Below are 17,417 nucleotides of genomic sequence, written 5' to 3' on the forward strand. Positions count from 1 at the left end.
GCAACTCTCACTGCTTTAATTTGTGTGTACAGATTGCTGTTAGTGTTATTACTATCTGTTTTGTATCAGGCTAGCTAATTTCCTTGTTTATTAACTAAATGACTTTCTTAATGGCTACGCTTTTTGACAAATGAAGAAATCTTAGCTGCTCTGAGAGGGAAAACCAAAATTAAAAACTCACAGTGAAAGGGATGAGGAACATACATATTTGTGCTGCTGCCGTGTTATTGATGTGAGAGAAAATCTAGTGATTGACTTTGATCCTTGCTGAAAGTCACAAAAATATGTATAATTTGGTCTTCAGCCATAAAATAAGTGGCAACTCTCTTCAGTTAAAGCAGAGATTTACATGCCTTTGTTTTGGGTATGGAAAAGGGAATCTTCTCCAACCTTATTATCAGAGAGTTTAGTGTATTTTTTCCTGAAATGTTTTACAATTTCCATTTTGTCAGACACATTCTGTTGGAGTTCATAGTTTATTAACCATGAGTTATTTTATTTAGTTTATGCTTGAAGATTTAGAGCCTGTGATATTTTGTTTAAAGGCCTCTAAATGATCAAACAAATCTAAATATCCACTGGCATCAGCAAAACCTCCCATAATCTGTTGTCATATTTTTGGATCAGGGCACTTGGAAGAGGCACTGGACGTTTGTATCAGGAGCTAATATGAGGTATCTTACAAACCAGTTTATACTTGTTCAAGTCAATGAGGGCAAAACCACTAGAGCTGGACCCTCTGTAGCTAATAGTCTGTAGACTCCATGGGACCGTCATGAAGTCAGTCTCCAAAGGTCACCACAATCCATGTTAGGAACGAGGTATATCGGTGAATAGTCTAGGGCTCAGAGATCAATCTGTTCCTCTGCAGCCAGGGAATCTGACATGGTACCAAAATGTTTATATATTTCCCAGATGTCATTCAAGAGTTTGGACAATGAGATTGGATATTTGCAGTTCCACACAGTAGAAATTCACCTTTTAGATAATGCAAGAAAAACTGATCTTCCTAGTGTTTAAGTCTGGTGAGAGTCATCTTTGCTCTTGCAAACTGGTTGCAATTCTGTTACCTGTTTATTGTCATTTTTTAAGCACCACAGTCAGCCAAATAAGATTAGAGAAAACTGTGAAAGAGAAAGCATTTCTTTCCATTCAGCCCTTTCATTCGACTCTCTTTGTAGTTGGCCTTTTTCATTTTCTTTCTTTTGGTTGCTCATCACATTCACACATTACCTCATCTTACATGAGGGAAGTTATAAATTTCCCTTTCTGAAATAGTCATCTTCTATCTATATAACTATGAGCAAGCTACTTAATCTCTTTGTAGCTTGGTTTCCTTATTTTAAAAATGGCAATAGATACTACCTTTATCATAAAGTTGTTACAAAGATTGAATGCATTATACCTCATACCTGGTTGTACAACGTGCTACATGACCATTTATCTAATAATTGCTAATGGAACCTAATAGTAGAGTAATGACAGAGAGCCATATGCTTCCTTGCCAAGTTTCAAAATGAGTTGTGAATTATTTTGAATATGGTGTTTTGCTTCTTCTGTGCAAAGAGACTTATAGAATATCTCAAAAAGTACTAAAGGACTGTTGGGTCATTCTTCAGAAGACTACTGGCATAAGAGACTGTCCTAAGAATCCCAAGAATAATAATGAGTCTCCCATTTTTATTGAAAAAGGAGACAACAACAGCCATATTGTATTGAACTGGTTGATTATTTTATGTATCTTCTGTAACTTCCATTTCCCTCATAATAGACATGGTGCTTTTAAAAATCCAGTGTGAATGCTCTAAATCATATGACAAATATTAAATAGTATTTTTAAAATAAAACATCATGGTGAGTGTGTTTCTGAGCCATCACATTTATGAACACTTAGAATATAACCTCAACCATTTTGCTTTGGAAAATACCTTATGCAAAATAATTTTGAAGGACATTGTATTCCCTAGTATGTGTTTTCAGCAGGTGGCTAATGGCTTTTGACCTGCTGTAGCAGGATACAGAACTAAATGTCAGGCAGAATATTTTTTAAGGTTGCATTTTCATTTTGCATAATGAAGCACAGTAATTTATTTGAGACTGCCTTGAATATTTTTCCAAATAATTGTTGATAGAGATGTGTCAATTTGGTAGGAGAGAGAACAGAAAAATTGACAATATTCCAGCATTTAGTTTTAAAGAATATTTATGTATAATCAGATTGCTAAATACAAATACTTTTAAAAAATAGACCAGTTCAAATGTATTTACATGTTAGAAACCATGTAAAGTAAATGGTATTAGCCTTCCCCTTTCCTGTATGGTCAGGTCATCGTTACCAATAACAATAATAATAATAATAATAATAATAATAACACATTTCAAACCACTCATTTTTTTCTTTAGTAATTTTCATTTTCTCTTGAAATTTATACAGTATATTCCATGGCCTATTTTTATACAAACTTTAAGAGTTATACATAATAAAGAATAATTTTCAAATTTTCTGTGAAAATAGACCATGACATATACTATATGTAATGACAGAGATTGCTTAGGGCCCCAGGGTTAACAATTTCAGATCATTGCCAACATTAGTTTCAAATTAAGTATTGGCACAAGAGTTTTTTATAGAACCAGAGTCTTTGTAATTGTGTATCACATTGAATAACACTCAGATTTGAACTTAGTGGAATTTTTGAGATAAAGATGTGCAGGCAGCTAGATCAGTGCCCAAAGTACCTTGTGGTACAGGTGATGTGAGACAACGACAATGTGAAGAGTCCTATTTCTTGTACTGTACATATTAGAGCGGGCATTTTGCCACTGAACTATATGATGAGGGAGGAATATTGTTTGTGAGCTTTGCATTTAAGGAATAATTTCAGAAGTTGAGTTCTGATTTTATTTATTCCCTTAGGCAATTACTGGTTTTCAGCATGTGAAGGAAGTATATTATTAAATTTTTTTAATGGTTAAACTTGTATAATAGATGTCTTTTCTTTAAATTTAGGCACTAAAAATTCTCCCACATCAAAGTAGCTTGTGGTTCTCATTTGTGGCTAGAGATTTAATCATCTTTCAGTAATGCTTTGAAGTTAGCTTTACTTCTTTTTTTCTTCACCCAGCATGGGTTCATGAATAAAACTAACCACTGATAGGAATAGTGTATTATTGTTCTTGCCAATGGCTCTTGCTAATAAAAATTCCAATTCTGGTTAGTTTGCTGGAATCAAATCAATGTAGTGTAGGCATACATTATTTTCTGTTATGAAGCCCTCACACAGAAAATAGGTAGGAAGGAAAGCATGGTGGGTGAAGGAAAAATAAAGTAATTCTGGATTTAAAGCTTTTCTGTCTGTATCGTGTTTTGTCTAAAACTTGTATGAGTTTTTACTTCTCACTGTCCTAGAATCCTTAAAATTAAAATTCCTATTGCTTAGGATGAAATTACTAAAAATTCCTGTTCATTAATGTATATGAATCTGCGGTTGTGTGGATGAAGTAGCACAGCAACATCAATAACTTCATTTGAGAAAATGTGTGTGTTTGTTTTTAAAAGCAGCTAGATAAGAGGTAATCAACGGAAGAGGGTAGGTGATGCAACCATTGCTAAAATAACCTGGAATTCTGACAGTTGCTAAAATTACGTCAGCTTGCTTTCAAGATTACTTAATCACTAAATCACATATGATTTGGCATTTTAACAAATAGGATGTTTTGCACTAACGTCAGCACAGAAAAGAATAGTGCCTGGATGCTTGCTTCACAATGCAACATGTGTATTTAGAAACCAGAAAACATGCCAGAACTGAGTGATGATTGTACAAGACATTCCATATCCCATCCAGACGCCAGGCTCAGGTGAAAAGACCCTTAAACTGCGGTTAGGGGGATACAAAAAATGAGCTTATTTTTGCAAATTTTCATGCATAATGCATTGGGTGGGAGCATGGTCTCCAGAGTGGGATATGTGCAATTAGTTTTAATTATTTCAAGGCTGATCCCTTTGGGCAAATATTATTCCATTCCAGCCACATATTTCTTAACTATAGCATAGGCATAGTAATGGTGTTGAATTTATACTATTATTTTGAGAAAGAAGTACCAAAATGAAACTGGTAAGGAGCAAAAACTGCCAGTTCCAGAGCCTTAGAAATCTATCATGTTTAACACGTTGTGTATAAGGGAACACACTCTTATATAGGCTCCTATATGGCCTCAGAATCCATCTCCACACAGAACACCAGGGAGTCCCGACTATTTCATAGAAGTTGGCATTTAACATGAAATGTATTTGCATTCTCAGAGCTAATTCAATTCTACCCATCTTTTCTCTTCTTTCTATTTTGCTGACAGCCTCCTTAATGCAAATATCAATTCAGGTACTTGGAAAGGTGAGGATGGAGAGATTGGTTATCTGCAAAAATATCTGGACACTGTATTGAATGCTTTACAGAGGTTTATGTTAAGTAGATGAATCCCAAATTTACATATCCAGCCTTATATTCTACCACAAGCTTCATTCATGCATTCATTTATTAGCTGGCTCCTTTATTTCATTGTCTAATGGGCATCTAAACTTATTGTGCTCACTATTCACTGTCCTCCAGCCACGCTGGGCTTCCTTATGTTCCTTAAACATTCTAAGCTCATTTCTGTCTTGGGACCTTTATTCTCACTGCTTTTCATGCCTGGAAGCCTTTATCCTTCGATTTTTATGCATCTGGCTCCTTTCCCTTATTCAGATGTCATTTCTTCTGAGACTGGGATTTCTCTGACAACTGTGTCTCAATCATCCCCCCATCTAGTCAGTCTCCTATCCAATCATCCTGTGTTATGGTTCTTCAGAGCCCTTTTGCATGTATACAAAATTGTAATTTCTTTCTTTCATTGTTCCTTGTTTTACCTCTCATTCTAAAATACAAGTTCTCTAAGAGCAGTGGCCTTGCCTGGCTCTTAGAGGTGCTCTCAACAACCTTTAAAGATGTCATTGTTTTTTATCTTATAGGTGACAAAAGTGAGGCCCAGGGAGGTTAAGTAGCTCGCCCAAGATCACAGAGATTGGAAGTGACAGAGCTGGGATTTAGGTCCCATGCTGTGCTCTAAAAAACTGTGCAGCTTTGCTTCTTCTTTCACAACTGAAGGTCAGAGACATTAATGGGAGGCAGGGGGCTGTGATGAGTTCTTGGAACTGCCTTTGAGTCCCTGGTCTGGACATAGACAGACAAGAGCGGGTCCTGATCATTTGGTACTGTAGTATCCCGGGCTTCTCTTCTATTCCCTTTTCCTTTTAGACTTAGCGCCCAAGACATGTGTGATGAATATTTTACAAGAATGCATTAAATCCCCTATTGCTTGGGAAAAACAATGAAACATCAGATTTTAAAGAAACTCCCAAAGGGCTAGAATCCAGTTTTGAACCCAGATGGAATTTTCCACATGGCTTGGAAAATATATGTGTATATATTTTTATATACTTGCTGTTTTCTGAGCATTTCTTACTTAACAATGGTTACAGCTGTAGCTTTCTTTTTGTGAGTTTGTGTTAATAGCATTGCTTTGGTTCTAACTTGCTTACTATAACAAGTTGTTATATTTAACTTGATCTTTATTGACTGAAGGGTTCCACCTCTCCTCACCACATGATACTGAAGCTGAGCTATTAATATTGTTTTAACCAGACATAGAATAAAATAAAAGAGGTTTTCTTATAATTTATGTCATTAAAACATATAAATTATGTTTCAGCTTATGAGAAAAGAAGAAGAAAATCAGGGCATTTGATTCAAATGGGATAATTCACATCTCACAGATCATAGGGAAGTAATTATTGATGCTTTTTATTCTAGGACATTTGGTATATGTGGCTGCATTTGACCTTTTAGAAGCTATTGACATCATTTGGGAACTGCCAGTAAATGTGCCTTAATCAGTTAAACAGAAGGAATTGTAGCACTATGGAGCTGACTGGTTGATTAATTTAAATCCAAACACAGTCCCGCCTGAATGCCCTTTGCAAAACCCTTGCTTCCTCCAGAAGCATTATAACCCACATCCTGCTGTCAGACCCTTTTGGCTCTGCTGGTCTTCTTAGGCTGCAGGCATCGTCCTTAACCCCTCTTATGCTTCCTTTTATTTCACAAAAACAATATCTACGGTTAGATTCACATAAATGCTCTACTTTTCCCTCAAACTTCTTTATTTGTATCCTAGGGAAAAGGTATTTTAAACTCCGCTAATTGAGAGACGAAAATGGGAACTTATCTTAAACTAGCTTCTTTAGAAAAAGTGTGTTAGAACTTAATCCAGCTCTTCCTCTGGGACTTATAATCAAAATTAGAATCATGAAACGTTGAAATAAATTTTTGGTATTAGAGTAAGCCATTATGTATAATTCCTTTGCTTTTTAGATTCAAAACATTGAAGGCTTTATCATTTGTGTTTAGTTTGGGAAAATATTAAAGTTAATCGACTCTTGGGTGAGTTCAGAGCTAGTATGAAGATGTAGTTCTGGAACTTCAAATGTTAGTGAAATTAAAATTCTTTAAGGATAAAACTTTGAATAGCTTCAGTCTATTACATGAACTGAGAAAAGGACCTATACGTTGGGCACTGTGCTGGGTTTGGTTGCAGAAGAGGGCAGATATTTGTGTGAGAGAGATCAAAGAACTGCTGTAGAACACTTTCATAACGTATAGCATGTTGTATTGGAGCAGATCAGCATCCTCATTTTAAATATTAAAAACACTGAGGCCCCACTTAATTACTCAAGCTCTTAAAGGTCCTTTCTTGGCCAATTTCTACTTCTTCTTTATCAACCAGTTACAATACTGTTCCAGAATACAGATGAAGACTCTCAAAGAAGGGCTATCATCTGATTATCTGTGGTTTTGTTTATTATTAATAATTATGATAACTGCTGTTTACGGAGTGTTTGTGATGTGCCAGTACTTTATGCATTACCTTTATCTTCAAAACTACAATATGAAATAGTACTATTGTTCTTCCCTTTTTGAAAATGAGGAAGTGACGTTTACAAAAGTCATGGATGCTAGCCTCAGCAACATAGTGAGACCCCATCTCTACACACACAAAAAAATTAAAAGTTGCTGGGTGTGGTGGTGCATGCCAGTAGTCCCAGCTACTGAGAACCTGAAGTAGGAGGCCTGCTTAAGCCAGGGAGGCTGAGATGCAGTGAGTTGTGATTGTGCCATTGCATTCCAGCCTGGGCAACAGAGAAAGACCCTGTGCCAAAAAAAAAAAAAAAAAAAAAGAAGGAAAGAAAGAAAGTACTTGACTTGACTCAACAAAGCAGTCAGACAAGGTATTTTTTTTCCTTTGAGTAGGATAAAATGGTTGCTAGGTATAGGTAAGAGAAATGGGTAACAGGAGATGTTTCTCCCAGCCCTCATAAGTTGCCCTGAGAAGGTTAGGATGAGGTGAGTAATGATGCCATAGGACATGAGTAAGGAAGAAAAATTCATGCCATTCCAGCCTTAATTCTTTAGAAATGGTGGGTTCACTGTGATGGAATGGGAGTGCACCTGCTCTCTGGCTGTGATGAGAAGCAATAGATGTCAAGTGAGGAACAGATTGGGACATCAGGGAATCTAGAAGCGATGTGACACAGGAGAAACCACAGAATCATTTTGAACCTCTGCTTTTTTTTTTTTTTTTTCATTTCTAATAGTGAAATTTTGATTTCTACCTTTCCCAACCACAATGGATTGTTTAAAAGATTAAGAAAATTGAATTTTAAGCACCTTGGAAAATTTAGGATATAATAAATTTTGGGTTTATTTATTGAATAAGTATTTATTGAGGAATGTCAAATGCAAGACATGTTGCTATGTATAGAATAAGAGGTGAATACTGACTTTGTGTCTACCTTTCAGAAGATTAAACAAAGTAGGTGAATAAGCAACTTGATAAATAACTATGCAAAAGAATGATTTAAGTGCAGTTATCAGGGTTAAGAACACTGAAAATTCTGAGAGGGAACTGATTTCTGATGGAAGAGATGGGTCTTGAAGAGCTGATAGGGTTTGCATTGGTAGGGAGGAGAAACAGAATTGTGGGATTCCAGGGGGGAAGGGGAGGTTGATGTGGAATTCCAGAAGAAGGAAACAGTAAGAGCACAGGCCTGAGAAGCGAAAGTATGGGGACATATGTGTGCATCAGATTGTCTAATTAGTTGTTGCTTAAAGTATCCGGAGGCCTGCCTGGTAAAGATGGGCTCACACTGAAACAGTGAAATGTGCACTTGATTTAGCGGTTCACAAGGGGAGCCGTTTAGAGTTTTGGAGTTTGGTGGTGACCTGGTCAAGTCAGTGTTTTATAAAGACACATCAAGGACAAAGTGATGCATAGAATTATTAAAGGGGTGAGACACTGAAGTCAGGGAAGCCAGAACATTATGAGATGCCTGATAAAGAAGACCTAAGCTAGAGGGGCCGTGGTGAGACTGGAACAGGAAGAGATGGATCAGTAAAATTCGGCTGCTAACTGGATTTAAGCGTGATGAGGAGTTGCAACCCTTTTGCCATTAGAAGTTCTTGGAATAATTTTTCATTAAATCAGTATGAATTTGTTTTAATTAACATATTGAAACCCAAATGCTCATAATGGAGTCCCACATACCACTGTCACTTTTCAGTCCTTGGAACATCTTAACTGGAATTAGAAAAAGTGTTGAAGATCAGAGGAACCGTGACTGTTGCTCATCTGGACTAGGAGGAAATTCAACCTAGATTATGAGGCTAAACTGAGTTAGGATTAAGGGTGTTTTGTCTTATCCTCAGAAAAGTGACATGGAAGAACAAGCAGAATGGCCACTGTAGCTGACTATTCAGGGCTTTAGCCATCCTGGCCAAATGTCACCTCACAGGTGGTACTTTACCCCCCATTTATTTCTGAATTGGCACTTGCCATGATGAATTCATGGGAATTTTAAGAAACAAGTTTACTACTTAGTTTAACAAACAAGTTAGTTTCACGGTCTTGCTCAACTCCAAACATCAATTTAAGGTGGCTGACTGGGAGATAGATGAGACTTATAATACTTTTGATAATCAATAGAGTTATTTCTTTAGGAAATACTACTGGTTTGTTTATTTCTTGTGAAAGAGTATTTTCCCTTTTTTTTTTTTTTTTTTTTCTGAGATGGAGTCTGGCTCTGTTGCCCAGGCTGGAGTGCAGTGGTACAATCGTGGCTCACTGCAATCTCCACCTCCTGGGTTCAAGCAATTCTCCTGCCTCAGTCTCCCAAGTAGCTGGAACTACAGGCACGTGCCACCATGCCCGGCTAATTTTTGTATTTGTAGTAGGGATGGGGTTTCACCATATTGGCCAGGCTGGTCTCAAACTCCTGACTTCGTAATCTGGCTGCCTCCCAAATTGATGGGATTACAGGTGTTTGCCACAGTGCCCATCCCACTATTTTCCCTTCTAACTGTTGTTTTCTTTCAGTTTTAGAACTTATACAATTGTTTGGATGTCTTTGAAGCCTTAGGATCCTCTTGGAAAAGAAGTGCTTTTTGTCTGAATAAAAGAAGGTATACTGTTATCCAGCAAGAATATGTCAGAGTTTGATGGGGCCAGTATTGTTATTGGGTAGGTTTTGCCCTGCTCCAGCTGTTCCTAACCTCTGGACCTCATGCTTCTGTGGGTGGCCTCATGTGAGTGTGTACTTCACAAAGTCTGTCTCTTGCTGTCCTTGAGAATCAAAAGAAGAGGTAATTGTGTTGGAAGTTATCCATTACCGGTCCAACGGTAAAACGGTGTTTATATATATATATATATATATATATATATGCACATATATAAAATGGTGCATATACACACACACACACAGAGTTCTGTACTGTTAACTTACAGTAAACTTTGTGTTTTTGCTTCTCAAACTCAGGATCTCAGGAAGAATAAATGAAAGGGTAGGAGTAATTCCATTTTTTTGGAAAGCTTTTTCACTTTACCTAAATTTAGAAAAACTGAATTACTGTATATTTTGGTGAGGGCTGACTTTACTATTCTGCTTTCAGAATTTTTTAAAATCTGTACGGGAATGAAAAGCCTAACTTATCAACTAAGTTAAAATTTTCTACATTTTCCCAGATTGTAAATTTGTGCTATTGTAATCCGTTTTACTATTTTTGTAAGCAGTATTATTGTCATACATTTGCACACTATTTACTCACAAGGGAAACATTAAAAGGTAGGCTTAGTTTCATCTAAATTGAAATAGAGATAATAGTAATTTCTTTGAAATAGCTGCGATCTAAATATACAGAATGACAGCCTTCATTTTGTATTGTGATATGAATATCTTAAAGAAGATCTGCCAAGTTACTTGCTTATCTTTACAATTGCCATATTTGTAATAGCAAAATTAGACTGCAGAATTGTTTAAAAACATGTCAATTTAATATTCCTGGAGAGGAAAACAATAGCTTTCATAGTACAGATGATAAATTATATACTTATTAAAGTGTTGCATCTGATCTAATAAGTGTGGTATTTCATTATAGACTTTGTTTGATGTTGAAACATTGTTATTTTAAGCAATTACTTTAAACTGGATATAGGCTGTATTCCTCTGAATGTGAGTGACAGATGCAGAGAAGGTCAAGCAGTTTAAAGGGAGATTTAAATTATGTGTGGTTAGGGGGATTGTTAGAAGTAGAAGTAATTCTGGCTGTGATGGAAGAGACTTAACCAGAAAACTGTGGTAGTCGTCAACAGATCTCTTCCGATTTTGTCTGGGTGTCATAATTAGGCATTTCGCTGGAGGTGTTTTCTGGATAAGTGATGTATTGGCAAGGATTTACCGAAGCTAGGAGATAAATGGAATGGACAGCTGCCGCCTCATGGAGAAGTAAATAGAATCAGTTTTCATTGTTATCAGTAAGCTGACCTCCAAAGGCACAGATGTGAGCTTTCTTTTCAAAAGGAATCAAGTATTCACCATTAAGGATAAGGATGTTTGTAGTGTGATAATATTAATGCTTGTTAAATGAGAAAACCGTATATGAATACTTAGACTGTAGCTACCTGGGAGCACTATTTATTGACCTGTGCCTTCGTCAGAGCTTCAGATGTGAGAGGAATGCTGCTCATAGAATCGTGTAGAGATATTTGTTATTAAAAAGTCACATCGCAATTAATAGATTCAGAATTCATCGAGTCCTCTTGCTCTGTCTGTGTCACACCCGCTGCCTCTGTGACAACCTTCATTTCCTACTTAGCAAATCCAAGCCTGGTAGCTGGAGCCCCAGGAAGTTGTTAAAGCAATTAAAGGCTTCTGTCTCCCAGCACATTGCTTGGTTACCATAGTATCCTCTGCCTCCAAGTCTCTCCTGATGATGTCAGTATGCATACAGGGGTTGTTCAGAGCATCTACGTGGGGATGATTCACCCCGCAATAAAGCCCCTCTCTCTCGTTGCTCGATTTCCAGTGTGATTTCAGACGTCTGTAGCAATGGAAGGTAAGTGCCTTGTTTTGCATATTGAAGAATTCCTAAATGCCTCTATTATTCTGTCTCAGGTTTCTTGCTTTCTAAGATATACTACTGACTGAAATCACAGTGAATGGGAGCATTTCAGTCAATTACTTAAAACAGATTTGTAGTTTGTACTTAAAGTGTGTGTGTATGTGCGTAGGTGTGTGTGTACAGGCACATGCGGGGTAGGCTTATAAAGAAAGCTGAATGCACAGTGTAACGCCTGCTACTCTCCCTGGTAAACAACAGCTTTTTATTTCAAACTATTTGAAATATGTAACTTCCTTAAAATATTTTGACAAGTGTCACGGCGCAAGTAGAGCTATTTTTTAAAAAAGTCTGTAAATGTATTGGTATTTTATATATTTTACCCAGTTTAAACAATATTAATATTTGAAATGTCTAAGATGGTATGGGAAGATATTAGAAAGAAGAGCCACGTTAAGTTGAGAATTTGTATGTTACAGAAATTAAAGCATGTAGTACAAAGACTTAGTTGGTGAAAGGAGATGTATGAAGTTCAAAGTATACTGATAATCATCATGCCATGGTTATACCACACTTTTATTGCTTTTCAGTATCTCACACAATTTAATTGTAATAATAATGCTCCTGTTACTGTGATGAGTGCAATTAGTGCTTCATGAAAGTTTTCCTTGAGTGTATACCCATCCTTCTTAAGGATAATTTAGCTATGTTCAGCTTTGTGGAAAGAATATAGCAGAACCCCTTATAACATTCAGATAGAACAGTGGTACATGAATATTTTCCTTGAGAAGTTAGTGCTGTTTCAGTTTTTCTCTGACAGTATGCCTTACTAATAAACAATAAATGATGAAACACACGACCAGTTTCTCTCTTTCAGCCTTTTTCTGAATCTTCTCATTCTGAGAGTTCCGCCTATAAGGTTAGTCTTGCGTTTCTTTCTTCTTCTTGATCCTCAAGGGACGATTCAGTATATTCTGTGAAGAATGTAATCCTTGGCCAGGCATGGTGCCTCACACCTCTAATCCCAGCACTTCAGGAGGCCGAGGTGAGAGTATCACTTGAGCCCAGGAGACCAGCCTGAGCAACAAAGCGAGCAAGACCCTGTCTCTACCAAAAAGTAATACTTAATTTTAATGGAATTGGTCGATAAAAGCAGTTTCTAATTAATTAATAGATAGCTTTGCAAGAAAGAAAAGAACAAAAGTGGTGTGGATGGGCTGAGGAAGGCTCCCGTTTCTTTATATGGTGAAACATTTATTCTGTGTGGAAGGTAGGCAGATGGCTTTGCTGACAGGCAGGTAAATGGTTTAGATTGTCCATCTCTAGAGAAATGTCTAAAATTTGCATTTTGATTCTTGTATTTTTTGAAGCCTTTTGAAATATACCCTGCTGTCTAACTTGCTTTATTTCTGCATGAGATATGTTAGTGGACTGATGACTGACCTTTCCACAAGGAATCAGTGAGAAGTGCAGTTGTGAACGAGGGTGAAACATTGTTTAAAAATTTAAATTTAATTGCTTATAAGTGAAGGATATGTCTTATCTTAAATACCATAATGCTTAGTGTTTGAATTTCTTTCTGCCCTGAAAATAGGCTAAATGCTTTGACTAATTTCTTCACTATTTTGAATACTTAATCTTGTTTGTGTTTGAAAATTTCCTTGTTAATTACCATCAGAAAAAGTTCCAAAAAAGTAGAAAAAAATTATAATAATACCTAATTTAGATTATAGGAGGTTAAACATTGAAGAAAGTAAGTCAATATAACCTGTTTCCATACCGTTTAAAATACTTTCATTTAAACGCTCACCTAATGCTTATGTTGGAAACAAGACTGATATATTCTAAGCTAAATTATATCAGGTTTTTGTTCTTTGCTATGTTAATGTTTGGGGTGACATAATTTAATTTCTTGAATAACTAACTCTTTGTAGTAATAACTAAAAAATATTTCTGCAGTTTTGAACACTTAAAATATCTATGAAAATACACGTCTGTTGACTTGATTGATACGAGCAGCACTATAAAGAATGTCCTATAAAAATTACAGTTTCCTTCATGCTTGAATCAGGAAGTAGTTCCAAGTAGTTTTAGGCAGTGATTTTTAAAATTGGTTTAGGAAAGTTTTTACTTTACTTTTATGCTCTAATAAGGATACTTTAAATTTTACAGATATTTAAACTTGTTTTTGCTGAAATCGGGAAACGCCAGGTCTGTGGACTCTTCCAGGATGAGATGAATGAAATACAGCAGAAAAAGGATCACCTTGGGTCTCACTAGAAAGATAAGAAGTTAAATCAAACCAGTATCCAAAAGAATTAGAAGAAGTTCTATGGGGAACATGGACTTGGAAATAAACATTTTGTCCAGTGGTAGGAGAAGCTCAGGTTGTGAGGGACTGGTTAGGAGCTTTACTGAGTTTTCTGTGTTCACTGAGTGGCAGAGCCAGGGCTGATTGGCACCTGGTGCCCACCCTTCCACAGGCCGGTTTTCATTTTCATAGCAGCATACTCTCTAGTTGGAGTTGAGCACTTTTTCCTAGCCAACTTTTAAACTGATTTCTCTCCCATTACAAGAGTGATGAAAGGAGCGTAGTAACTCTTAGTTTTCTATTTTGGCTATAACAAATTGCCACCAACTTGGTGGCTTAAAAAGTTCAAATTTATTATCTCACTGTCCTCTTGGTTACAAGTCTGACACAAATCTCAGTGGACTGAAAGATCAAGGTGTCAGCAGAACTACATTTCCTTTGAGGAAGCTCTAGGGGAGAATTCATTTCCTTGTCTTTTCCAGCTAAAGGGCTGCCTGCATTCCGTGGCTCCTTGCCACCTCCTTCCATCTTTACAGACTGAATCTTCATTTTACCTTCTCCCTGGTTCTCTGCAGCCAGGAAAAATTATCCACTTTGGAAGAGTCCTGTAATTAGATTGGGCCCACCTGGATAATCCAGGATAATCTCCCCATTTTAAGATTCTTAATCACATCTTCAAAGTCCTTTTGGCCATGTAAATTAACATATTCACAGGCCCTGGGGATTAAGACATATATACTTTTGGGGGCTATTATTCTATCCACCATAGAAATAACAAAATGCATGGCTGACATAATTAACATTAAATTCACAAATCCGATATTTTTACTGATAAATCATAAATTAAACCAATAATTGCCAATAGAGACTATGAAACTTTGACCCAATTCAGTGGATGTAATCATCCCTAAGGATATTAAAATGCCTCAAGATAATTAATGTGGGAAAATCTGATTAGAAAGAAATGTTTCACCAACTCAAATGTTCAAAACTCTTAGGTACAGATGGGAGTCTCATAAAAGTGACACTATTCTCAGTTTAATATTTTTATTGAGAGGCTCACATCAGATGAAGTTAATTAAACAAAACTGATCTGGGACTGCAAAATTTTCATTAGTTAACTCCTATGTGAATCAGCTGGGGTTTCCTTAGAAGCAGAAGGGTAATACCTGGGCCACTAGAGAACCAAATGTGAGATTTAGTAACCCTGAGTTTTGAATAACACTGTCGTTCATGGATCTGGCATTAAGCCTTATGAATCACAAGACCTAGCAGATGAATCTGGCAGGTATGCCCTATACAGTTTCCTAGGAACGATATAGTATATTACATTAATCAATAACTTTAAACGTGAGGGCAACAGCTGCAAAACTAGTATCTTTTATTGTTCACATCCTATGTTAATCATACATTGAAACCAAATGATAGCACATAGGTCCATCCACATGAAGCATAAAATAATTTATATCTAGTAGGTGTATTTTAACTTTTGCTAAACACTAGGGGCAAAGGTGCAGAAGAGACACTACCATATTATGTTAGCTTTAGACAGCCTAAATTTACATTTTGCTATGGTTCTCTGAAGAAAAGGAGATGGAAAGAAAACCAGCTGTTTTCCTACTCATATTCTTTTTTATTTTTGGAATCATTTTCTGGAGAAAAACTAAATAGTACCATAGGACCCTTGCTTAGACAATGGCTTGTGGAAATCACATTTCTTTGTAAGAAGTAATTATTTTGGCATTGATTCTTTTTGATACCAGAATATACAGCAACCTTAGGATTCTATATTAAAAAAATCTGATTTTATGCCATTATGAGATTGATTTGTCAATTGAAATACCATAATTAAAGGAGACAAGTTAAAAATTAAAATCAGCGAGTTATTCAATTTAATAATGAAATAGCAATATATCAAAATATTTCTATAAATAAGTATGCATTTAGTTATTTCTTTATGTACATAGTAAGCTCACTTCAATGTTTAGTTTTTTTAATCTATCAATAATATATACTAATGCAAGTGCTCATGTAAATAAAAACAAAACCCAATACCCCTAAACATTTGATTACTTTCAAAAAATATACAGAATATTGCTTTTAATGCATATTTTGTACAACTACAGTAAATTAGAGAGAGAGGAAATCTATTTTGCCTTTTTAAAAAAACCTCACAGAGCTGTTACGTTCTCTGTGATGGAAGAGACTGTTTAATCTTTAAATCATTTTGAACTGGCTCAGTTGCTTTACTAATCCTTTTACTTTGTTAAAAATTATCTTAAAAGTTTATCTTTGAGAGAAATCAGAGATAAAGGAGCTAATGGAGATGAGAGTTTTGAGGTTGTGAATCTTTGTCAGTGGGTGTGGATAAAATAGAAGCAGACTTCAAAATCAAAAACTTCAAAGATCTTGATTTCTTACCAACTACATTGAAAATCAGTACAGAGTTTTATTTCCAGGGGGAATTTTTCCCCGTGATGGGAGTAAAGTCATGCAGCAAGTAAGCAATGGAGCTAGAAAGTTAGCCTAAGTCATAACTGCGCCAAAGACATTGCAGATCAGAGAACCATTGCAAGTGCTACTCATGTGGCTCAGTGATCTTTCTCAATCTCACTGTTTCAGTTGTTTTTCTTTAATTTATTGTTGCTTTAATTTTATTTCCATCTTTAAATGAGGGTGAAACTTGCAGAAAGACATCCAATTATTGAAATTGTTTATGAAGAAAGTTCTTTTAGTTTAACTTGTGGAATGCCCCATTTCTGCCCATTTCTGCTATTGAAATGAGATTCTATAACTGGAACAATTTTTCCATTAACTCCTCTAAAACAGTCTGCTTTGGAGTGGGGATGAGTGGAAATAAAGGGTTCTTTCTGTAGCCAAAATCTTGTGATCTGGGGCAAACAGAGAGAAGAAAGGTCGAGCAGCAATACCTTAAAGGGCATGAAGCCATAGGAACAGATGTTAGCCATCTTCTGTGGCGGGGTGGGGGTGGGGGGGTTTGCTATGACCAGTGCACTGGGGACTAGCCAGGTAAGAAAGCTTAGAAAGGACTGTGCTCCATACCTGTTGCATGCGGTCTGACTGTCATAGATGATTTTACAAAACTTAAGGAGTCTGTGGCAGGGGCAGGAGACTGCCTCCTGGATTTGGCCCCAGGATTGCTGGGAAATAGAACTGTTCTCAGGTGCTTTTTCTCTATGCCAAGGGTGTATGAGGGGGTGGCAACTGGAGACCATCAGGTCCCCTTCAGTATTTATAAGCAAGGAAATGAGCTCACTAACTCAAAGATTTTAATAGATTCAAACCTTCCAATAATAAAATTATGCTGAAATTTAAGCTAAAAACTTTCCAAGAGTCTCAGTAGAGACAATGACAGAGGAATATGATTTACCAATTGTATTATTAGAGTACAAGAGTCAGGTGGCATTGTTTACCTTATTGCCAAAGGTCAGTTCTGTCCTCTTCAATCAGAATACAATCCAAGTAATTACTATTGAATGCCCTCATGTGTGCGAGGGTGCACTCAGTACGATGCAGAATTAATCAAAGGACAGTGTGACCTCAGATCTCAAGTAGTTTAAGCTAAAAGTGTCTCTCTCTCTCTCTCTCTCTCTCTCTCT

At 36.4% G+C, this 17,417-nt stretch overlaps 1 protein-coding gene across 2 annotated transcripts in view; it reads left to right on the top strand.

Annotated features, from left to right (window-relative positions):
- Nucleotides 1-17,417, top strand: part of PAM (peptidylglycine alpha-amidating monooxygenase) — a 280,315-nt gene that overhangs the window by 42,299 nt on the left and 220,599 nt on the right. Inside the window, exon 1 of one of the 2 annotated variants that reach the window (XM_017511778.2) lies at nucleotides 11,320-11,483. The exons of the other annotated variant lie outside the window; for it this stretch is intronic. The gene's annotated coding sequence lies outside the window, so the exon portion shown is untranslated. Of the gene's footprint in view, nucleotides 1-11,319; nucleotides 11,484-17,417 lie in introns of those variants that run through there. 2 annotated transcript variants of the gene reach the window in all.

The sequence above is a fragment of the Cebus imitator genome, unplaced genomic scaffold (genome assembly GCF_001604975.1).
Source record: "Cebus imitator isolate Cc_AM_T3 unplaced genomic scaffold, Cebus_imitator-1.0 Scaffold452, whole genome shotgun sequence".
In the NCBI taxonomy this organism is placed as follows: Eukaryota; Metazoa; Chordata; class Mammalia; order Primates; family Cebidae; genus Cebus; species Cebus imitator.